A 24,622-nucleotide genomic window follows, 5' to 3' on the forward strand; every position below is an offset into this window, starting at 1 on the left:
GGAGCCCCACTTTATGCAAAGGCCCAGCGCCCCGAAACCAAAGGGTGGGGTCGCGGGCAGCCGAAGCTTCGTCGAGTTCTTTGGGGGAGCTACTTCTTCGCAGGAGCTAAGTTGTCTGGTGTTAGGGTGGTAGAAATCCTCCCCCCCCCCCCCCCCGCCCGCCCCCAGCTTTTCTGGTGTGTGTTTATTTCCACAAAAGGAGGTCTGACACTAACTCTTGGGTCTCCGAAGGCGGAAGCCTGCGTTGCTGTGGACTCGCAGCCGCGCTGCGCGGGTTTCGCTTTGCCCCCGCGTCTCCGCGCCGCCTTAAATGCAAATCCTGGGCCCGCCCTCAGATTGCGAGGGGACCCCTCAGTCCGGGCTGGGCTCTGCCCCTGGTAGTTTTGACGCCCGCTGGCTGCTGAAACCATCTTTTGATACACAATGATTTGAGGACAGGTTAACAAAAATTAGTTGGGCTAACAGTGGATCGCAGAGCTTGAAACTCCGCTGCTTCAGCCCCCTCTGTTTGCAAAGGACGAGGTTAGGGTGACCAGCTCAAGGCCGCTTAAATTTGCAGGCCATTGTACAGATAAAGAGACCAAGGCCTAGAGAGGGCAGTGAGACTTATGGAGGGAGTTGTCAGCTGGAGAGAGGTTGACTTTGTCAAGCAGCTGGTTTTGCTGAGGTCCTACTGTGTGCTAGGCCTGACTCACCTGTGGGGTTCAGATCTGGGCCTACATGGACTGGACCCAGCCTCAAGGTCACCGGAGGCTCTGGCCTGCGTACACATGAGGCTCCAGGTGACGTTTCTAGAGGGTTGATCTAGTTCCTGACCAGGAAGAGTGGCTCAGGGGAGGTTTTTGGCTCATCCCTGCCTGGGGCTGGCTCACCCTGGGCCCCTTACTCAACCTCTCTGAATTGCTTTGAGCCCTGTGGTCCCTGAGACCATTTCCAGCCCAGATAGTTATCTGTCTTCTCAGCAAACACCTGCAGGGTGCCAGTACTGGGGTGCAGAGGTGACACACAGGCGCTGGCTGATGGGTGCTCTTGGACCAAGGATGAATGAGATGAGTGCACGTTCAAGGGCACATGTGCCCGCCCTGCCGTGAAATGGCCGATGGAGACAATCTCATTGGCCAGGTGGAGATCGTGAACTTTGTCTGGCGGTGCCAAGGAATGACAGCAGACTTTTAGGTGGGGGGACAGTTTTAAGCCTTATACAGACCACCTGGGTGGCTGTGCAGGGCAGGGGGTAGCAGCGGGGAGGTAGCTGCTAACCAGTATGCATTCCCTCGGTGAACAGCTGAGCCTGTGTCGTGGGCCAGGCTCAGAGCTATGCTGGCTTTATACAGCCGAGTGCCCCAGCAGGCCTTGCTGTGGGAGTGTGGGACTGAGGGCGAGGGTTTCAGGGACAAGCAGGCATGCAGAGGTGGAACCGGGAGATAGGATTTGTGAGTCAGACATATAAGGGGGGGGGGATGGCGAGAAAACCCGGGGGTGAGGGAGCAGCCCTCACGGATCAATGGGGCAGAGAGGTCAGGGTTGGCCTGGCTTACATCACTGGCAGTCAGGAGTGGTTTTGGCAAGAAGGGAGAAGACGGGCATGGGAGGAAGTGGGTTCAGAGACTGGAGTGGGGTCAGGGGGGTTGGTTTTAAGAAAAGGAGAGGCGGGGGTTCCTTCTACAGGGGAAGGGGCTGGTGGGTGAAGGGGGCAGGTGAGTATGGTGTGGAGGTCACTGAGCATGTGGTGGGGGGGTGGAAGGAGGGAACCTGGGCAGGGGGTGTGGGGGGCACAGTGCTGCGGCTCCCGGATGGTGATGATGCCCATGGCCGGCTCTGCAGACAGGACTGCAAGGTGAGGCATGGCAGGAGGGCCCTGCCACAGCTGGTGTTCTCTGCGGACAAGCAAGCTGTCCTGCCTGTCTTCTCGGGGGTCCACACTGGCTTGGAAGGTCATTCCAAAAAGTGTCCTTCATGAGAGGTCCTTATTGATCAAGCATGCAGCCTTTGAGGGCCCTGCTGAAAAGGACACCATTTATTTGACTACCTAAGCCCAATAACGCTGTGGCTTTCTAAACCGGGGGCAGGGCCACTAAATACCCAGTGGTCTCCGCTTCCTCTCTCTCTGTGTGGCCAGTCACTGCTTCTCAGAGCCTCAGGTTCCTTTTCTGTCCCACGGGGCGGAGGAGACAGTGAAGTGACATCAGCTCGCAGAGGTGACTTGAGCCTGTGAGGGAAGTAACCTTTGGAGGTACTCTGACCCTACCCCTTCAGGCACAAATTGTGCCCGTTCTGGGTTTCTCAGAGAGCCGCCACGCAGGGTGCCTTCCTGTCCCGGGATTTCGGAGGCACCGCTAAATGCTTGAACGCACAAATGATGCGCACCTTCCTGCCAGGTGGTGCTTACAAAGCTGCCTGCCCAGGAGAGCCGGTTTGGGCTTCCTTCTCTGGAGGAGTGACGGTCAGGGCCTCTACTGGAGCCCAGAAGGCTGCCCTGTCCAGTCCCCGGGGGCACCTGACTCCACATTCCCCGGGACAGGCTCTGTGCTGCCAGGGGCGGCCGAGACGCAGGATTTGCCTGGTGTGCCACTCTCCAGCCGCTGGCCTTGGGTGAAGCTCTTGGTGTCTTGGAGCCTCAGTTTTCCTATCTATAACCTGGGGCTGACTTCTACCCTGCTGGCCTGGCAGGGCTGTGGGGACACTCTGAAGAGATAGGGAGAATGTTGAAGGATTTTAAGATGCTGTGTAAATTTGGGGGCAGGGAAGGCAGGACAGACAGCCAAAGTAATACCTCTGCAACCCAAGTAAGGAAATTCCTTTGGACCCAAGTGCAGCGACAGCCTCAGGTTCTGTCACCTTTATCAGGCCTTCGTTTCTCTGCCTGGTCCATCCCTGAGAGAACAAGGTCATTGAGGTTGTTGACACATCCCGCGCCCCGCCTCGGCCCAGATGGAATTTTCCACTTTGCTCCTTTTGCAAATATTAATCAAGGCCCTGGCCCGTCAACAGTGGACTCATTGTCTCGTGAAGAGCAAGCAGTTTCTGGGCTGCTTCCCAGGGCCCCAGCGGCCCACCTGCGCTGGGACATGGGGCCGTTGGGAGCACCTCTGCCCTGGGTAGCCCTCTGACCCCTCTGCTCCGCTGGTTGAGCTTTGCAGGGTCGAAGGTAATGTGTGCTTTGAGCCAGGGACGGGAAGCCACACGGAAGGCCCGCACCCCCGTGTTCCCCGCGGGGCCACACAGCGGCGGTCATCTGCTCTGCTGCAGTGAGGAGAGGCCAGGCTGGGGACGGCTCAGGACCCGGACTCCTGCCTGTCCCAGGAGGAAGGCCCGCGAGGTCCCGGCCCGTGTGCATTCGCGCTGGTGCTGGCGTGTGTGTGACGCTGTGACCGCGAAGCCGGTCGGGACACGGGGGGTCGGGGACCGCTGTTCTCCCAGAGCCCCATCTGTCCATGGGGTGCTGAAGTCGGCCCCACAGCGCTCCGGGAGGGTTACCGGAGACGCTGGGTGCACAGAGCAGGGTTGGTGATCTAGTTTTGACCAGTGATACAGGAATTAGTCTATTATCAGTGATCTTGTTATTGGCCATGGTGGCACTCGACGGAGGAGGAAGCAGGGTGAGTGGAGCTATGCGGGGAGTAGGGCGAGGACAGGACCCCGGCCACACTGGGAATGTGACAAAGTCGCCACGTGCTTTGGCTTGGCACCTTTCATTTTCTGAAGGGTGTTTTTTTGGCTCTTACTTCCTTTTGCTGTCCCAACAAACCTACGAAAGAGGTGGCTCTGTTCCCATTTTTTTTTTTAATTTTTTTTTTTATATTTTATTTTTTTTATTCTTATGTTAATCCCCATACATTACATCATTAGTTTTAGATGAAGTGTTCCATGATTCATTGTTTGTGCATAACACCCAGTGCTCCATGCAGAATGTGCCCTCCTCAATACCCACCACCAGGCTAACCCATCCTCCCACCCCCCTCCCCTCTAGAACCCTCAGTTTGTTTTTCAGAGTCCATCGTCTCTCATGGTTCGTCTGTTCCCATTTTATAGATGAGAAAACTGAGATCCAGAGGGGCTAAATAAACCACGAGTGGTGACCGCTTTGGGGCTGCAAGCCAAGGATCTTAACCAGCAGCTCCTTTCCTTTTTGGAAAGCCCATTATCTTACGAGGGCACCCAATAGACATAAAGCCACTGTGTGCAATTGCTCTTAAGAGTTTCTCAACTCTGACTTCCGGTTCTGCGCTTCCACGGCTGCGTGTGGGCTGGCGCTGGTGGCCGACGCTCCTGAATCCGGGCAAATCTGGGTGGGAGGTGGGTTTCAAACAGCATACCCACAGGGCCAGTGTCCCACCTGACAAGCAGGGATTTTCTTAACCGCCTCAGAAATCCAGCCGCTGTTCACATTCCCAGGATCTAAGTAAGATCCGTGCGTTATTCGCAAGATTTTGCTCCCTCTCCCTCTGTCTTGTTTATTTTTCACTGGCATCTGTTGTTGAAGAGATGTATGGCATTCCCCTTGTGGGGTTTCTGGGTGGCCTTTTCTGTGCTCCTCTGACTTTCTTCTGAATTGGTGGGTGGATCCACAAGTGTGAGCAGATTCGGGTTTGATTTTTTTGGCAAGGGTATTTCGTAGGTGTGGTGTCTCTCCTGACTGGATGGGGGGCCCCCCCAGATGTGGGGTGACTGTTGTCACCATCCTGGCCCGAGAGCACAGCGCCAGTTGTGAAGGCAGTCCTTCCGGGGACAGGGCCAGCCTTGGGGCATCAAGGGCCTCCATGGTCACTGGGAGCCGAGCTTGGTGCTCGGCTCTGCTCAGGCTGTGGCTGGAGGGACCAGGCTACACGGTCACTATTTAAAGGGGTTCACAGGTCCTTTCATGTGGATGGGCCCATTCTTTCACTCCGCCCCCCCCTCTTGGTGGACAGTTAGGTTTTTATCATTGCTTGCCAGCATAAACGACTGGGGGACAGACCTCTTCTGCTTGCTTTCTCATAGTCGTGAAGAGTCCTCTTCTGGTTAAATTCCTAGAAGTGAGATTGTGGAGACAGGGCGGCCCCTTTAAAGTCCTGATGTGTCCATCCCCTTTCGGAAAGGTTTACACACTCCACAGCTGTGCCCAAAGCAGAATCGCTGTCATTGGCCTTGCCCTGGTGGAGCTTCTCGAAGGTTGAAGCAGGTTTTGTGCCTCAAGCCTGGCAGAGACTGCCTGCTCCCTCCCCAGAGTTCTGTCATCTCTTCTTGGGTTACCAACGAAGGCCAGGACTTCGGTGGCCCAAAAAGTCTGACCCTAGCCCAGTACACTGCACAGGCCAGAAGCTGGAGTGGACACACACACACACACACACCCACAACACGTGTGCGTGCATGCCAAGAAATTGTGAAGAACCTGTTACAAGTGTTGTTCCAGAAAGTTTGGTCAGTTCTCCAGCTGTGTGACTTTGGAGACAGACTGTGTCCCAAGTGTGGGCACTGCTGAGATGGGGCACAGTTATTCTGGGCACAGTTCTGTTGCAATTTGACTCCACCAAAATTATCAAACTTGTTGTGCACTGGTCACGAGCTCACAATTACATGGAAATTTATCATTCTGCAAGAAATTCTGACCGTGAAATTTGGCAAATTATTCAATACACGTATTTACCTACTGATTTTAGAATTTGAAAAGAGAATTGTTAGTTGCTGCCAAGTACGACGCTGACAAAAGCCTCTAGCAGTACTTCATAGGGTGAGGTGGCTCCTGCATTCGTTGTCCCTCATTGATTGTCATCTGCGCTTGGCCCATCTGCTGTGTCCCTCACTGGAGTTGGAGGTGGGGGCCTGAACTGACCGAAGCCTTGCTTCGCAGACAGAAGTGCCACAGGGACCTGGTGGCCAGCTCCAAGCAGACTGGCTGGGTGGAAGGGGCGGCTCGGTGTGGCGGCCCTGCGCCCCAGGGAGACCAGTGTGGCACGAGGGTCTTCTCCCCTGGACTGGGGAGCAGAACAGATGGAAGTCTCCTCTTGCCCCTTCCTCTCCTGCTCAGAGCCCAGGAGTGGACAGACAGGGCCCTAAACAGAGCCAGGGTTGGTCCCAGGAAACAGGGCGAGTCAGGGGAATAGACACCCAGACTCAGAAGGAAGCCTCGGATGCCACCTGACCTGTGGTAGGACTCCCCACCCACCCCCTAACACACACACACTCCCTCAGGTGGACACACGAGCTGTCTTGGCTTTCTCTGGTTCCTTACCTCCGCCCCACCCCTCACTTTCCACACGGCCAATGCCAGGGAACTCCTTCCCAGCCCAGGTAGCCCAGCAAAGTGGAAAGGGCTACTTCCCTGTCACTCCTGCCCCCTGAGGGTCAGTCTGCCCGCCCACCTGGTCTGGAAGCCTGAGAGGGCACTGCACTAGGGATGAGGGGGTCCCTGCTCCCAAGGCTTTCCCTTTGGGCAGTGAGCCCTCCCTCTGCAACCCCTCATTCCCTTGCACACAGTGAGTGTGTTGTAGGACCTGTCACTTTGCAACACTGTGAGCCAGGAGCCTGAGTGACTCCTCCGCTCCACCCCCCACCATCCCCCCACCCCCTGCACCTGGCCCAAACCTGCCTTCTGAGGGGAGGAGGGAGCTGGTCCCCTCAGATGGGTCTCAGGAACAGGGAAATGTTGCTCTTGGGGAGGAGCGGCCTGGAGCCTAGGCACCCAGCCTGCCAGGAGAGAAGAGGAAAGCCCACCCCACCCCACCCCTGGCCATGGGGCAGAGAGCTAGACCATGTGCCTCCTGAGAAGGGAAGTGAGAGCGCCCTGCACTTTCCTGTCCCCATTATTCAGCAAATCTTGGGCCAGGGATTCTGGGAGAGCGGGGGAGGGAGACAGAGGCACCCTGAGGGACTTTCCCAGTTTCAACAGAGGTGGGCACCAGACGGGCGGGCCCCAGTTTAGTCTGCCCCTGCCCAGAGGCTGGAGGGATGCATGCCTAGTTGAAGGTCAGATCCAGAACTTTGAGAGCAATTAAAGGTCCCTCCGTGGGGGGCATAGGGAGGGGGGTGTTGGAGGCAGAGCTGTGATAGGAGATGGGGTTTGGAGTGACTGGGGTCAAGGAGAGTAAGTGACCTGCCGTCACCCCATGAATAGGGACCTGTCTTCACTTCTCCACAGTAGGCTTGGTGCCTCCTGGTAAAGGTGCCATGTTGCTTCCTAACCCTGTCGACTTTTATTATCAATTATTTCAGACCTTCAGTGGAGCTGTCAACCCTACTCAGAGGCAATATCCTGGGCTTCTTTATACTTTTCTCAGTCATAGTTTTGAGTCCCTCAACAACATCCAGAATTGTATAAGATACGGGAGGTTTTTTTTTTTTATTATGGCAAAATGTACGTAACATAAAAATTAACCATTTTTTTAATAAAGATTTAATTTATTTATTTGACAGAGACACAGCAAGAGAGGGAACACAAGTGAGGGAGAGGGAGAAGCAGGCTTCCCACCGAGCAGGGAGCCCGATGCGGGGCTCGATCCCAGGACCCCGGGACCATGACCTGAGCCGAAGGCAGACGTTTAACGACTGAGCCACCCAGGCGCCCCCCATTTTAACCATTTTTAAGTGTCCAATTCAGTAGCATTAAGTACATTCACAATGTTGTGCAACCATCACTACTCTCCATTTCCAAAATGTTCCGTCACCTCAAACAGAAGTTCTGTACCTGCAAAACAGAACGGACATACCTCGTTTTACTGCGCTTTGCTTTATTGTGCTTCACAGATCTGTTTCTCACAAATGGAAGTTTGAGGCAACCCTGCGTCAAGCAAGTCTGCTGTTGCCATTTTTCCAACAGCATTTGCTCACCGCATATCTCTGTGTCACAGTTTGGTAATTCTCACAGTATTCCCAACTTTATTGTTCGTTATGGGGATCTGTGATCCGTGATCTTGGATGTTCCTGTTGTCATGGGTTTTGAAGTACCATGAACCGAGCCTTTGTGAGATGGGGAACTTAACCTATAAATGTTGTGTGTCCTGACTGCCCCACCAACCCAACACTCCCTTTCTCCCTCCCTCTCCTTGGGTCTTCCTAGTCCCTGAGACAAAACAATATGGAACTTAGGCCAATTAATGACCCTACAGTGGCCTCTGAAAGGAAGAGATCCACGTCTCTCAGTTTAAATCAAAAGCTAGAAATGGTGAAGCTTAGAGAGGCATATTGAAAATTTAGGCCGAAAGCCAAGCCTCTTGAGCCAAACGTTAGCCAAGTGGTGAACGCAGAGGAAGTCCTTGAAGGAAATTAAAAGTGCTACTTTAGTGAACACTCGAACGATAAGAAAGTGAAACAGCCTTATTGCTGCTATGGAGAAAGTCTGAGTGGTCTGGAGAGAAGATCAGACCAGCCACCGCATTCCCTTAAGCCAAAGCCTCATCCAGAGCAAGGTCCGAACTCTCTTCAATTCTGTGAAGGCTGGGAGAGGTGGGGAAGCTGCAGGAGAAGAGTCTGAAGCGAGCAGAGGTGGGTTCATGAGGTGGAAGGGAAGAACATAAAAGTACAAGGTAACGCAGCAAGCGCTGATGTAGAAGCTGCAGCAAATTATCCGGAAAGATCTAGCTCAGCTTGGGGCGCCTGGGTGGCTCGGTCGGTTAAGCAACTGCCTTCGGCTTGGGTCATGATCCCAGGGTCCTGGGATCAAGCCGTGGGGCTTGATCAGGCTCCCTGCTCCGAGGAAAGCCTGCTTCTCCCTCTCCCTCTCCTACTCCCCTGCTTGTGTTTCCTCTCTCACTGTGTCTCTCACTGTCACGTAAATAAATAAAATCTTTAAAAAAAAAAGTGGCTACACTAAACAAAAGATTTTCAGTGTAGATGTACCAGCCTTCTATTGGAAGAAGATGCCATTTAGGGCTTTCATAGCTGGAGAAGAGAAGTCAAGGCCTGGCTTCTATGCTTCAAAGGACAAGCTGATTCTCTGTTTAAGGGTGAATGTAGCTGGTGTCTTTAAGGGCCCATTTACCATTTGGAAAGTTCTAGGGCCCTGAAGAATTATGCTATCTCTACTCTGTAAGTGATCAACAAAGCCTGGCTGACAGCTCATCTCTTTACGACATGGTTTACTGAATATTTTAAGCCCACTATTAAGACCTATTGCTCAGAAAAGAAGATTCCTTTCCAAATATGACTGCTCATGAGCAAAGCCCCTGGTCACCCAGGAGTTCTCATGGAGAGAGACAACAAGATTCATGTTGTTTCCCCGCCTGCCAACACAACGTCCATTCTTCAGCCCACGGTTCGTGGAGTAATTTCAGCTGTCGAGTCTTATTATTTAAGAACCATGCTTCGTAAGACTATAGCTGCCACAGACAGTGATTCGTCTGATGGATCTGGGCAAAGTCCATTAAAAACCCTCTGGAAAGGATTCACCGCCTAGATACCATTAAGAACATGTGTGATTCTTGAGACGATAAGCTTTATCAACATGGACAGGAGTTTGGAAGAAGCGGATTCCCGCCCTCCCGGAGGACTTTGAGGGGTTCAAGACCCGTGGAGGAAGTGACTGCAGATGTCGTGGAAACAGCAGGAGAACCAGAATCAGATGTGGGGCCGGAAGATGGGACAGCGTTGTTGCAATCTCATGGTAAAACCTGAACGGATGAGGAGTTGCTTCTTAGGGGGTAGGCAAAGAACGTGGTTTCTTGAGCTGCAATCTGTTCCAGGTGAGGATGCTGTGATGATTTTTGAAATGACGACAAAGGAGTTAGAGTAGCAGATCAACTGAGTTGATAAAGCAGCAGTGGGGTTTGAGAAGATCGACTCCACTTTTCAAAGAGGTTCTACTGTGGGTAAAACGCCATCCGAGGCATCGCATGCTACGCATCGCATTTGTGAAAGCAGGAGTCACTCGGTGCGGCAGACTTCTCTTAAGTCTTCTTAAGTCTTGTCCTACTTAAGAAATCGCCACAGTCGCCCCAGCCTTCAGCACCCACTGCCCTGATAAGTCAGCGGCCATCGACATGGAGGCAGGGCCCTCCATCAGCTGAAAGATCAGGACTCTCTATAAGCTCAGATGACTGTTAGCAGTTTTTAGTAAAAAATATATATATATATTTTTAAATTAAGGTATATGCATTGGTTCTTTTAGGCATAATGCTATTGCACACTCTATAGACCACAGTATAGGGTGAACACAACTTTTACACGCACTGGGAAACCACAAACTTCATTTGACTCACTTTGTTGTGATGTTTGCTTTATTGCATTGATCTGGAACCAAACCTGCCATATCTCAGAGGCGTGCCTGTAACTCCCCTTTTCCTCTCCCCGCCAGCCCCTGGTCACCTCGAATCTACTTTCCGTCTCTTCGAATTTCTCTCATATAAATGGAACCATGCAACAGTTGTCCTTTTGTGACTGCCTGACTTCACTTCACATAGTGTTTTCAAGATTCATCCATGTTGTAGCATGTATGAGAATTCTGTTCTTATTTGAGGCTGAATAATACTCTGTTGCATGGATATACCACACCCTGCTCCTTTAGTCACCTCTTGATGGCCACTTGTGTTCTTTCTACCTTTCTGCTATTATGAATGATTCTGCTGGAAACACCGGAGTACAAGTATCTGGGACCCTGCTTTCAGTTCTTTTGGGTATATATCTAGGAGTGGAACTGCCAGATCGTATGGTAATTCTATGTTTAACTTTTTGAGGACCCGCCCAACTTTTTTTTTTGCAGTGACTGTGTCATTTTATGCTCCAGCCAGCTGTGCACAGGAGTTCCAGTTTCTCTACATCCTTGTCAACACTCGTTATTTTCCTTTCTTTAAACTTTATTTCAGACATCCTAATTCTAGATTTATTCCTATTTTCTGTTTCTTCATGATTCAGTTTAGGGAGATGGTATATTTCTGGGAATTTGTTGGGAATTTTCATCTAGGTTATCTACTTTGTTGGCATACAGTTATTCATAGTGCTCTCTTATAATCCTTTTTATTTCTGTAAAACAGTAGAGATGTCCCCGCTTTCATACCTGATTTTACTAATTTGTGTCTTCTCTCTTTTTTCTTATCTCATCTACTTAAAGGCTTGTCTTTGTTTTTGAAGAACCAACTTTTGGCTTGATTTTCTCTATTGTTTTTTTTGTTCCTCATTTCATTTATCTCTGTTCTAATCTATTATTTCCTTCCTTCTGATAGCTCTGGGTTTAGTTTGCTCTTCTTTTTCTAGTACCTTAAGATGTAAAGTTAGGGGTTTGTTTGTTTGTTTTTTTGAGATCTTTCTTCTTTTTTAATGTATGCATTTACAATTAAAAATTTCTCGGGGCGCCTGGGTGGCTCAGTTGGTTAAGCGGCTGCCTTCGGCTCAGGTCATGATCCTGGAGTCCCGGGATCGAGTCCCGCATCGGGCTCCCTGCTCGGCGGGGAGTCTGCTTCTCCCTCTGACCCTCCCCCCTCTCATGTGCTCTCTCTCATTCTCTCTCTCTCAAATAAATAAATAAAATCTTTAAAAAAAAAAAACAATTAAAAATTTCTCTCTTAGCACCGCTTTTGCTCCATCTCATAAATTTTGGTGTATTGTTTTCATTTTCATTTGTCTCTAACATCCCTTGTGATGTCTTCTTTGACAAATTGGTTGTTTAAGAGTGTATTGTTTAATTTCCACATATTTGCAAATTTTCTAGTTTTCCTTTTGATAGTGATTTCTATTTTCATTCCATTATGATTAGAAAAGATATTTTGTATAATTTCAATCTTTTTAAAAATTTATTAAGATTTGTGGCCTAATATATGCATGTACACATGGAAGAATGTTCCATGTGTACTTGAGAAGAATGTCTGTTCTGCTGTTCGGTAGAGTGTTCTGTAGAGGTCTACTATTGGGATTGTAGTGTTAATCAAGTCATTTATTGCCTATTGATCTATCTGGTTATTCTGTCCATCATTGAAATCTGAGTATAGAAGTCTCCACTTCCTGTAGAATTGTCTGTTAATCCCTTCAAATCTGTTAATGTTTGCTTCATATATTTTGGGGCTCTGATGTTGGGTACACATAGGAATTACATGTTTTAAAACTGTATTTATATAAAGGTTTTATTTAGGTCATACCAGGCATAGTTTGCCTTTTATATTTGAACATATTTCTAGGATTCATTTGTGTTGATGTGAAGTTCTGTGTCCCTTCATTTTCACTGTTCTGTGGAGTTTCTTTGTATGAATCGACTACAACTTTCTATGGCCTTGGTATTTCCATATACGTGTTGAAGTCAGCATGTCAATTTCTAAAAAAAAAAAAAAAAATTCCTGCTGAGATTTGATTGGCATTGCATCTTATCTATAAGTCAATTTAGAGAGTATTGACACCATAACAAAGTTAGGTCTTCCTGTTCATGCTCTCTATTTATTTAGGTTATCTTTAATTTTTAAAAACAGTTTTATAGTTTTCATTGTATAAGTCTTGCACGTATTTTGTTAAATTTACTCCTAAATATTTCATATTTCTTGATGCTCTTGAAAATGGTATTGTTTTATTTTGTGGTTGCCCCACAGAAGATGGGATCAACCCTACCCTACCACCACCCAGAATTTGAATGTTGAGACTGATGACACCACACATATATCAAGAGGCTATGAAAAGGCTTATTTCTCCATAATGGGGTTTTTGGGGGAGAGTAGTGCTGACACACAAGTTGGTCTGGGATAGCTTGAGTGAAGGGAAGGGTAAATGGCTCTGGTTTTTATTATGGTTAGGGAGTGGGACCAAGGTGGAGATTCCTATATATGGGTTCGAGTTGCAGGATTTGACCTACTCCCCACCCGCTGCCCCCCAACAGGGCAGGAATGCCAGGGCTTTCTTACTGACTTGCCCAGATAGAGGGCGAGAGGGAGGGATGGAGCTTAAAGCTGTCAGTGGTCAAGCATCAAAAATAAACTCAGTCTTTATTACATTTTTTACATTTAAATTGCCCAGTTGTTAATAGCATATAAAAATACAGTTGCCTTTGTATGTTGACCTTGTATCCTGTGACCTTGCTAAATTCACTTATTAATTCCAGTCACTTTTGTAAAATTCCTTGGGGATTTCTGTGTAGATGATCATGTTATCTGTAAATAAGGACATTTATAATTCTTTCTAATCTGTATGCCTTTTACTTTTATAATAATTAACCTTAAAATTCTGGTTAGAACCTTCACACAATGTTGAATAAACAGTGGTGAGAGTGAATATCCTTGCCTCGTTCCTGACCTCAGGGGGAAAGCTTTTAGCCTTTGACCGTTAGTACAAAGCTAGCTATAGGTATCTCATAGATGCTCTTTATCAGGGAGTTCTCTTTCGTTCCTTGAGTACACAGAGATTTTATGGATGGAATATGGAGTATCGCCAAATGCTTTCTGCAATAGGATGATCACATGGTTTTTCTTTTTTTGGTTTCTTAATATGATGAAATACATTGATTTGTTTTCTACTGTTGAGCCAACTTTGCATCACTGGATTCAACTCTAGTTGGTTATAGTGTATGTTGCTGGATTTGATTTGCTAAAATTTTGTTAAGGATTTTTGCATCTCAGTTCACGATGGATATTGGTCTGTAGTCTTTTTGTGATGGCTTTGTCTGGTTTTGGTAACAGGTTAATGCTGGCGTTATAAAAATAAGTGGGAAACTGTTCTCTATTTTTCTATAGAATTGGTATTATTCCATCTTGGATGTTTCTTAGATTTTACCAATGAAGTCCAAAGTTTTCTTTGTGAGAAGAGTTTAGATAATGAATTCAATCTCTTTAATAGATATGTGTAGCTATTTAGGTAACATAGTTCTTGAGTCAGCTTTGAGAATCTTTCAATTATCGCATTTTTTGGCACAAAGTTTCTATGTTATCCTTCTATTGCCTTTTAATTGTCTATAGAATAGGTAATGATACCTCCTCTGTCAGTGCCGATGTTGGTAATTTGTGTTCCTTCTCTTTTCTTTGGGTAGAGGTTTATTATTTTATTGTTTTAAAGAACCAAATTTTGGTTTTATTTTTTCTACTTTTAAATTTGTTTTCAGTTTTATTTATTTCTGTTGTTATGTTTATTACTTATGATTACTGTGGGATTGATTTTCTTTTTTCTGATTTTTTAAAGGTAAAAGTATAGGTTGGAGATCTGACCTTTCTAATATAAGCATTGTAATGCCATATATTTCCTCAAAGCACTGCTTCACCTGAATTCCACACATTTTGGTCTCTTGTGTTTTCATTTTCATTCAGTTCAGACATATGCTAACTTTAATTTCTCTTGTCATCTCTTCTTTGACTCATGGGTTATATAGAAGTGTGTTGCTTAATTTCTTATGGATTTTTCAGATATATATTTTTTATTTATTTCTAAATCAACTCTTTTGTGGACAGAGAACATACTTTGTATCATTTCAGCCCTTTTACATTTGTTGAGATTTTTATTATGGCCCAGAATTAGGTCTTCCTTAGTGAAGTATACTTGCAAAGAACATGTATTCTGCTGTTGTTTGGGTGTTCAATAATAAGTGTTAATTAGGTCAATTTCGTTCATAATATTGTTTTCTGTATTCTTACTGATTTTTTGCCTAGACGTTTTATCTCTTACTGAGAAGGGGGAGTGATGAAGTCTCCAAGTGTGATTATTTATACATTTCTCCTTTCAGTTCTATCAATTTTTGCTTCATGATTTTGAAGCTCTACTAGGCATATACACATTTAGAATTATTTTGTCTTTATGATAAATTGGCCCCTTTGTCATCTTGAAATGTCCTCTTAACCTTAGTAATATTCTTTGTACTGAAGTCTACATTGTCTGATATTAATATAGCCACTCTAATTCTATACTGTTTTGATATGATGTTTATGTGGTACATCTTTTTTTTTTTCCATTTTTTATTATGTCTTTATATTGAAAGTAGTTTTTTTTGTGTAGACAGCATATATTTGAGTTTTCCTATCTCTTTTTATTTTCTTTTACTACCTCTTTTGATTATTTTATATTTTACCTCCACTATTGACTTATTAGCTGGAATTCATGTTTGATTTATTTAGTTTTTAATGATTGTGATAAGGTTTACAATATATATCTTTCATTTATCACAGTATACCAAATAATATTGAACCACTTTGTGTATGGTATAAAAACCTTATAAAAGTATAGTTCTGTTTCTCCCCATCCTATTCTTTGTGCTGTTATTGTTATGCACATTTTAATGCCACATATATTATAAACCCTATTGTATATTTTACTAGTTTAGCTTTAGATAGTGTATTATATTCTGAAGAGATTAAAAATAACGGGAGTCTGGTTTTTTGTTTCTTTTTTCTTTGTTCATTTGTTTTGTTTCTTAAATTCCACATATGAGTGAGATTATATGGTATCTGTTTTTCTCAGGCTTATTTCACTTAGCATTCTACCCTCTAGATTCCTCCATGTTGTTGCCAATGGCAAAATTCATTCTTTTTTATGGCTGAGTAATATTCCATTTTATATGTTAGAAGGGAGGTGGGTGGGGGGATGGGTGAAAAAGTTAAAGGGGATTAAGAGTACACTTATCTTTTTTTTTAAGGAAGGTTTTTATTATAAAAATTCTTTATAACTGCTGTAAACTAGATTCTCAGTAGGATTACATTTCATTTCTTTCTTTTTTGTTATGTTATGTTAATCACCATACATTACATCATTAGTTTTTGATGTAGTGATCCATGATTCATTGTTTGCCTGTAACACCCAGTGCTCCATGCAGTACGTGCCCTCCTTAATACCCATCACCGGGCTCATTTCTTTAATTTTTTTTTTTTTTTTGCTTTTTCAAGTTTTTATTTAAATTCTAGTTAGCTTGTAGTGTATAGGAGTTGAATTTAGTGATTCATCACTTACATATAACACCCAGTGTTGGGGCGCCTGGGTGGCTCAGCTGGTTGAGCGACTGCCTTCGGCTCAGGTCATGATCCTGGAGTCCCGGGATCGAGTCCCGCATCGGGCTCCCTGCTCGGCAGGGAGTCTGCTTCTCCCTCTCACCCTCCCCCCTCTCATGTGCTCTCTCTCTCCTCTCATCCTCTCTCTCAAATAAATAAATAAAATAAAAAAAAAAAACACCCAGTGTTCATCATAACAAATGACCTCCTTAATACCCATCACCCATTTAGCCCATCCCCTACTCCCCTCCTTCCATCAACCCTCAGTTCTCTATTGTTAAGAGTAAGAGTACACTTATCTTGGTGAGCACTGAGAAATGTATAGAATTGTTGAATCATTATATTGTACACCTGAAACTAACGTAACACTGTATGTTAATTATGTTTGAGTAAAAATATAATTCCTAGCTTAAAAAATAGAAATAGAAACAAGGGGGAAAAAGTGTATTGTATTTACCCACTGTGGTAGGCTTAACAATTGCCTTCCATGATATCCATGTTCTAACTCTGGAGTCTGTGAATATGTTACCTTATGTGGCAACATGGACTTTGCAGATGAGATAAACAATCTTGAGATGGAGAGATGATCCTGGATTATCCAGGAGATCCCAATGATGTAATCACAAGTGTCCGAATAAGGGGGAGATACAAGTACAGAAGTAGAAGATGTGACAACAGAAGCAAGAGGCTAAGGAATACAGGTGACGCTCAGAATCTAAAAAAGGCAAGGAAATGGCTTCTCCTCTAGAGAGCTTCTAGAAGGAACTAGCCCTGCTGATACCTTGACTTTAGCCCAGTGAAACTGTTTTCAAATTGTTGGCCTCCAGAACTGTAAGAAAAAATTTGTGTTGTTTTAAGTCACCAAGTTTATGGTCATTTGTTACCAAGGTCATAAGAAACTCACACACCCACATTTTTACCATTTCCATTGCTCTTCATTGAAATTTCTAGCTGGTGTCATACTTCTTTTGCCTGAAGAACTTCCTTTAGCATATCTTGCAGTGCAGATCCACTGGCAATATATTTGCTCAGCTTTTGTTTCTCTGAAGATGTCTTTCTCCTTCATATTTGAAAAATAGATTCACTGGATATAGAGAGTTGTAAGTTTACTGGGGTTGTCCCCCCATTTCAGTATTTTATAGCTGTCACTCCATTATCTTCTAGATTGCATGTTTTTTGATGAGAAGTTTGTTGTCACTCTTATATTTATTCCTCTGTGCATGTTTCTTTTTTGGCTGGCTGTCTTGATGATTTTTTCTTGGGATTTCAGCAATTTGACTATTATGTACTTAGATGTTTTTTTTTTTTTTTTTTTCTGCATTGGATGTTCTAAGCTTCTTGGATCCTGGGATATTTTGTCTTATATTAATTTTGGAAAAGTCTCAGCACTGATCTCTTTAAATATTTTTTCTCCTCTGTTTTCTCTTTGTCCTTTTCTCTCTCTCCCTTTCTTCCTCTCACCACACCCCCCCCCCCCCCCCCCTTTCCCTTCTCCTTTTTCCTTTTATACCTCTCCTACTGGGATTCCAATTATCTTAACTCTAGATAGTTTGATACCATCTCGTGGCTCTTAGCTGTTCTGTCTCTATTCCTCTCTCTTTTACTCTTTCTCCATTTTATATTATTTCCATTTGGATAATTCCTATTAACCTAATTGCATTTTCACTTGTTCTCTTCTCTGCTGTAACCAAACAAATTATTCAGATCTGATAATTTTTTTTTACCTTTTAAATTTTTTATTTTTATTTTTTATTGGGGTTTAATCTGACAACTGTACCTTTTTTATTTTCTTTCTTTTTTTTTTAAGATTTTATTTATTTGCGAGAGAGAGAATGAGAGACAGAGAACATGAGAGGGGGGAGGGTCAGAGGGAGAAGCAGACTCCCTGCCGAGCAGGGAGCCCGATGTGGGACTCGATCCCGGGACTCCAGGATCATGATCTGAGCCGAAGGCAGTCGCTTAACCAACTGAGCCACCCAGGCGCCCTCTTTCTTTTTTTTTTAAAATTTTATTATGTTAGTCACCATACAATACATCATTAGTTTTTGATATGGTTATCCACGATCCATTGTTTTCATGATAATTTTTTTAAAATTTTATTTGACAGAGAGAGTACAAGTAGGCAGAGCAGTAAGCAGAGGGACAGGAAGAAGCAGGCTCCCCTCTGAGCAGGGAGCCCGATGCTGGGCTTGATCCCAGGACCCTGGGATCACGACCTGAGCCAAAGGCAGATGCTTAACGATTGAGCCACCCAGGTGCCCCTCTGATAATTTTTTTATTTTGAGCATTTCTGTTTGTCCCTTTTTTAAGTTTCCAATTTTTGCTGCAATCGCCTATCTGTTCAACATGTTGTCCACCATTTCAACTAAATCTTGTAAAATGTGAAACTTGGTTATTTTGAAGTCTTTGACAGTTCTGACATCTGGATGGGTCCTCCCTTGGTCTGGTTCTGTTGACTACTTTATCTCTTAATAATGAGTCATTTCTTTTTTGTGTTCTTTTATGCCTCAATATTTATTATTTTTAATTTTAGTTGTAAGTATACAATATTATATTAGTTCAGCTTTACAGTATAGTGATTCAAGAATTAAATCATTACAAAATGCTCACCGTGGTTTTCAGTGTAGTTACCATCTGTCACCATACAATGTTATTGCAGTATTATTGACTATATTTCTTATGCTGTACTTTTTTCTTATGGTTTTAGGCCTTACTTTAGGTCTCTAATCCATTTTGAGTTTATTTTTGTGTATGGTGTAAGAAAGTGGCCCAGTTTCATTCTTTTCAACATAGCTGCCCCATTTTCCCAACACTATTTATTAAAGAGACTGTCTTTTTTTGTATATTGGATATTCTTGCCTCCTTTGTCATAGATTAATTGACCATAAACATGGGTTTATTTCTGGGCTGTCTATTCTGTTCCATTGATCTATGTGTCTGTTTTTGTGCCAGTACCATGCTGTTGTGATTACTATGGCTTTGTAGTATAGTTTGAAATCTGGGCGCAGGATACCTCCAGCTTTGTTCTTCTTTCTCAAGATTGCTTTGGCTATTCAGGATCTTTTGGGTTCCCATACAAATTTGAGGATTATTTGTTCTAGTTCTGTAAAAAATGCTATTGTTACTTTGATAGGGATTGCACTGAATCTGTAGATTGCTTTGGGACGTATGAACATTTTAAGGATATTAGTTCTTCAAACCCATGACCTTGGTATATCTTTCCATTTCTTTGTGTCATCTCCAGTTTCTTTCATTGAGATCTTATAGTTCAGAGTACAGGTCTTTGAGCTCCTTGGTTAAATTTATTTCTAGGTATCTTTTTCTTTTTGATGCAATTGTAAATGGGATTGTTTTCTTAATTTCTCTTTCTTCCAGTTCATCATTAGTGTATAGAAACTCAACAGCATTCTATATAGTAATTTTTGTATCCTGCAACTTTACTGAATTCATTTATTAGTTCTAATAGGGTTTTTTTTTTTTTTAATCTTTAGGGTTTTCTATATATAGTATCATGCCATCTGCAAATAATGACAGTTTTACTTTTTCTTTACCAATTTGGATGCCTTTCATTTCTTTTTCTTATCTGATTGCTGTGGCTAGGACTTCTGGTACTATGTTTAATAAAAGTGGTAAGAGTGGACATCTTTCTCCTGTTTCTGATCTTAGAGGGACAGCTTTCAGCTTTTTACCATTGGCTGTTGGCTATTTCACCCATTAGCTGTGGGTGTGTCATATATGGCCATTATTATCTTGATGTATGTTCCCTCTCTACCCACTTTGTTGAGAGTTTTTTTTTTTTTATCATGAATAGATGTTGAATTTTGTTAAATGTTTTTTTCTGCATCTTTTGAGATGATATGATTTTTATCCTTCATTTTGTTAACATGGTGTATCAGATTAATTGATTTGTAAATATTGAACCATCCTTACATCCCTGGGATATATCCCACTTGATTATGGTGAATGATCCTTTTAATGTATTGTTTGAAAATTGGGTTTGCTAATATGTTGTTGAGGATTTTTGGACCTATGTTCATCAGGGATATTGGTCTATAATTTTCTTATAGTATCTTTGTCTGGTTTTGGTATCAGGGTAATGCTGGCCTCATAGAATGATTTTGGAAGCATTCCTTTCTCTTCTGTTTTTTGGAATAGTTTGAGAAGGATAAGTATTAACTCTTCTTGATAGAATTCACCTGTGAAAATATCTAGTCCTGGACTTTTGTGTGTTGAGAGTTTTGTCATTACTGATTGAATTTCATTACTGGTAATAGGTCTGTTCAGATTTTTTATTCCTTCCTAATTCAGTCTTGGAAAATTGTATGTTTCTAGGAATTTATCCACTTCTGGGTATTTCAATTTGTTGGTGTATAATTTTTCATAGTAGTCTCATAATCCTTTGTATTTCTGTGGTGTTGGTTGTAATTTCTCTTTCATTTGTGATTTTATTTGAGTTTTTATTTTTTCTTGATGAATTTGACTAGCAGTTTATCAATTTTGTTTATCTTTTCAAAGAACCAGCTCTTTGTTTCATTGATCTTTTCTGTTGTTTTTTTTTAGTCTTTATTTTATTTATTTATGCTCTGATATTTATTAATTCCTTCCTTCTACAGACTTTGGGCTTCTTTTTCTAGTTAGATTGTTTATTTGAGATTTTTTTCTTGTTTCTTGAGGTAGGACTGCATTGCTATAAACTTTCCTCTTAGAACTGCTTTTGCTAAATCCCAAAGATTTTGAACCATTGTTGTCCATTTTCATTTGTCTCTGGGTGTTTTTTTAATTTCCTCTTTTATTTCTTCATTGACCTATTGGTTGTTTAGTAGCATGTTATTTAGCCTCCACATGTTTGTCTTTTTTCCAGTTTTTTTTCTTGTAATTGATTTCTAGTTTCATACCATCATGGTTGGAAAAGATGCTTGATAGGATTTTAATCTTCTTTAATTTACTGAAACTTATTTTGTGGCCTAACGTGAGAACTATCTTGGAGAACATTCCATGTGCACCTGAAAAGAATGTTTATTCTGTTATTTTTGGATGGGATGTTCTATATATATATCTGCTAAGTCTCTCTGGTCTAATGTGCCACTCAAAACCACTGTTTCCTTATTGATTTTTTGCATGGATGATCTATCCATTGATGTAAATGGGATTTTAAAGTCCTCTACTATTATTGCATTACTATCAATTTCTTCCTTTATGCTTAGATATTGTTATATTCTCTTGCTGGATCGATTCCTTTATCATGTAATGCTTTCTCTTGTTACAGTCTTTGTTTTAAAGTTTATTTTGTCATTATAAGTATTGCTGCCCCAGCTTTTTCTTTTTCTTTTTCCTTTTCTTTTTTCTTCTTCCATTCTCATGAAATATCTTTTTCAACCCATTCACTTTCAGTCTGCATGTGTCTTTAGGTCTGAAGTGAGTCTTTTGTAGATAGCATATAGATGGGTCTTATACTTTTTATCCATTCAGTCATCCTGTACCTTTTGAATGAAGCATTTATCCATTTACATTTAAAGTAATTATTGATAGGTGTGCACTCATTTCCACTTTGTAAATTGTTTTCTGGTTGTTTTGGTAGTTCTTCTCTATTCCTTTCTTCTCTTTCTCTCGTGCCTTCTGATTTGATGACTTTTTTTTAGTGTTATGCTTAGATGCCTTTGTGCTTATTTTTGTGTACTTATACGTTTTTGGTTTGTGGTTACTGTAAGGCTTATATATAACATCCTATGTATGTAACAATCTATATTAAGTTGGTGGTCACTTAAGTTTGAACATATTCTGAAATTACTACATTTTTATTCCCCTCCATGTTTTAATGTATATGACATCATATTTTATATCTTTTTATTTTCTGTGTCCCTTAACTAATTTTTGTAGATATAATTAATTTTATTACTTTTGTCTTTTACCTTCATACTAGCTTTATAAGTGATTAATCTACTACCTTTCTATGTTTGCTTTTACCAGTGATATTGTTTCCTTTCATAGTTTTCCTCTAGTTATGATCTTTTATTTTCCTCTTAAAGAGATCCCTTTAACATTTCTTATAAGGTTGGCTTAGTGGTGATGGACGTTTTCAACTTTTATTTGTCTGAGAAACTATCTCTCCTTTAATTCTGAACAATAACCTTGCTGGATAGAGTATTCTTGGTTGTAGGTTTTTTCCTTTCAGCACTTCGAATGTATCATGTCACTCTCTTCTTCCTGCAAAGTTTCTGCTGAAAAATCTGGTAATAGCTTTATGAGGGTTTTCCTTATATGTAACTATTTGCTTTTCTCTTCCTGCTTTTACAATTCTCTTTAATCTTTGCCATTTTAATTATTATGTGGCTTGGTGTGGATGTCCTGGGTCCATCTTGTTAGGGGCTTTTTGTGCTTCCTGGACCTGGATGTCTTATTTTCTTCCCCAGGTTAGGGAAATTTTCAGCTATTATTTCTTCAAATAAGTTTTCTGCCCCATTCTCTCTTCTCTTTTTGGGACCCCTTTAATGTGAATGTTAGTACACTTGATGTAGTCTTAGAGGTTCCTTAATCTATCCTCATTTTTAAAATTTTCTTTTTGCTGTTCAGCTTGGGTGCTTTCCACTACCTTGTCTTCCAGATTGCTGATCTGTTCTGCATCCTCTAATCTGCTGTTGATTTCCTCTATTGTATTTTTCAGTTATTATTCCGCTCTGATTTGTGCCTTTTTATATGTTCTCTTTGTTGATATTCTCTCTGAGCCCATCCACTCTTCCGTTGTAAAAAGTAACGTATGACCGTTACTTTGAACTCTTTAGCAGGTAGATTGCCGATTTCTATTTTGCTTTTCTTTTTCTGAGGTCCTATCATCTGCTTTTGTTTAGAATACATTCTTCTGTAGCCTCATTCTGTCTGACTCTCTGTGTATTCGGTAGGGCCTTTTGTAGAAGGCGTCCTGTAGGGCCCAGGAGTGCTGTCTCCCCGGTCACCAGAACCAGGCACCCAAGGGGTGTCCCTTGTGTGGGCTGTTTGCGCCTTCCTGTTGTGACTGGGCCACAACTTCTGTGGCATACTGGTGGGCAGGGCTGGCCCCTGCTGTGTCTGCCTGAGTGGCCTGGCTGTAGCCGCTGAGGCTGCACTGATGGGCGGGGCTGGCCCCCAGCCCAGCTAGCTGCAGTGACCAGCTGCGACTGCTGTGGGCACACTGGTGAGCAGGGCTGGCCCCCGGTACAGCTGGCTGAGGAAACCCAGCTGTCGCCGCTGCAGGTGTGCTGGTGTGCGGGGTTAGCTCCTGGCACGGCTGGCTGAAAGGCCTGGCCATAGCCGCTGCAAGCATGCTGGGGTGTGGTGCCAGCTCTCCGCTTCTCCAGGGCAAGAGTCACTTTGGAGGGGTGCCAGTCCCAGCCGAGGCCGCCCGCTGGGTGTGCTAGGACAGGAGCCGCTTTGGAGGGACACCTGCTGGGACAGGCGGGTTGGGTGGTGTGGCTCCCCAGGGGAATGCTGGTGGGGGGCAAACAATGCCAGCAAGGTAGATGAAGTATCAGAAGTGGCTCCCGCAAGCATCCAGCCAAGCTAGGCTGAAGGAGGGCAAGAAAAATGGCGTCACCAGCACTTCCGTTCCTGGAGAAATCGCCTACAGATCCCTGCCCGTTCAGCAAACGTGCTAAAATTAGTAAGTCTTCTTCACGTACATGCCAGGTGCTCTTCAAACTGCTGCTCCATGCTGGGGCTCAGACTGAGTGATACAGCGCGCTGGCCCTTTAAGAGCAGACTCGAGGTTTCCTGTAGCCCTCCAGCTCTCCCAGAGTTAGGCCTCACTGATTTTCACAGCCAGACATTATAGGGGCTCATCTTCCCAGTGCAGATCCCCAGGATGGGGGGCGCCCCGTGTGGGGTGATCCCCTGGCTCCTCAGGGAGGACCCCCGTGCTTGGGACAGTCTTCTCACTTGTGGTGGGAAACCCACCACAGTGCCAGGGTTTGGGTCCCTGAGCGCATCTCTGCCCCTCCTCCCCTTCATGACAGGGCCTTCTCTTTACGTTCTTCAGCTGTGGAATAGCCGTTCTGCTAGTCTACAGGTGGTTTTCAGAGTGAGCTGCAGTCTAGTACTTGTTGCCCCCAAGTGTCTGTGGGAGAAGGTGAGCTCAGGGTCTTCCTCCTCCTCCATCTTTCCCTGCTCTTCTTCCGTGTCTCCCAAGTTTTTATGGAATGCAGGCCCTTGTGTGTAAAAGGATAGTAGTGACTGAGGTAACTAGTATTTATTTATGCTACCAGGTCATTAGTGTGGAGTGTTGAGCCAACCCAATTGGGAGTTCAGTGGTAGAGCACTGCTGCCTCGGGCTAGTATGGGGCCTGGAGTGCTGGAAGGCTCTTCTGTGTTCCTGCTCTTGGGAGGGCCTGGGGCTTCAAAAAGGGGGATGGGGTCTTTCTCTACACTCATCTCTTAGCCTGCCTCGGGTGGTAGGCCGCTGCTGTGACTTGGGGCAGGCTCATGGAGGGGGTGTTGGATGGATCAGGGGTGTCTTGAGGTTCCTCGGCTCTCTCGTTGTGGCGTCAGTCTTGGGTGCCTGAACCTCATGGGTGGGGCTTTCTCAGATGTTCTCATGTCAGTAGAGTGGGATACCCTGGTTCTTTTCCACCTCTGTGCACTGAACATGTTGGGATTAATTTGCACATTGTTGAGAAAGGCGGCTCCAAACGCTATTGGCATTTTGTTGTTGCAACTCCAGCACGCTCCAGAGTGATCTCTGAAGATTGTAGCTCTGACCCCACCCCTGCTGAAAAGCCCTCCAGCTCACCCCATGGCCCTCA

At 44.0% G+C, this 24,622-nt stretch overlaps 1 protein-coding gene across 2 annotated transcripts in view; it reads left to right on the forward strand.

The window, feature by feature from the left end:
- The first annotated feature begins 1,689 nt into the window (after positions 1-1,689).
- The window catches only part of CHDH (choline dehydrogenase), a 33,616-nt gene continuing 10,683 nt past the window's right edge, over positions 1,690-24,622 (forward strand). Inside the window, exon 1 of one of the 2 annotated variants that reach the window (XM_044916834.1) lies at positions 1,690-1,837. The gene's annotated coding sequence lies outside the window, so the exon portion shown is untranslated. Of the gene's footprint in view, positions 1,838-23,420; positions 23,485-24,622 lie in introns of those variants that run through there. The other variant, XM_021694971.2, reaches the window with a different exon arrangement.

Source organism: Neomonachus schauinslandi, chromosome 1 (assembly GCF_002201575.2).
Source record: "Neomonachus schauinslandi chromosome 1, ASM220157v2, whole genome shotgun sequence".
NCBI lineage: Eukaryota > Metazoa > Chordata > Mammalia > Carnivora > Phocidae > Neomonachus > Neomonachus schauinslandi.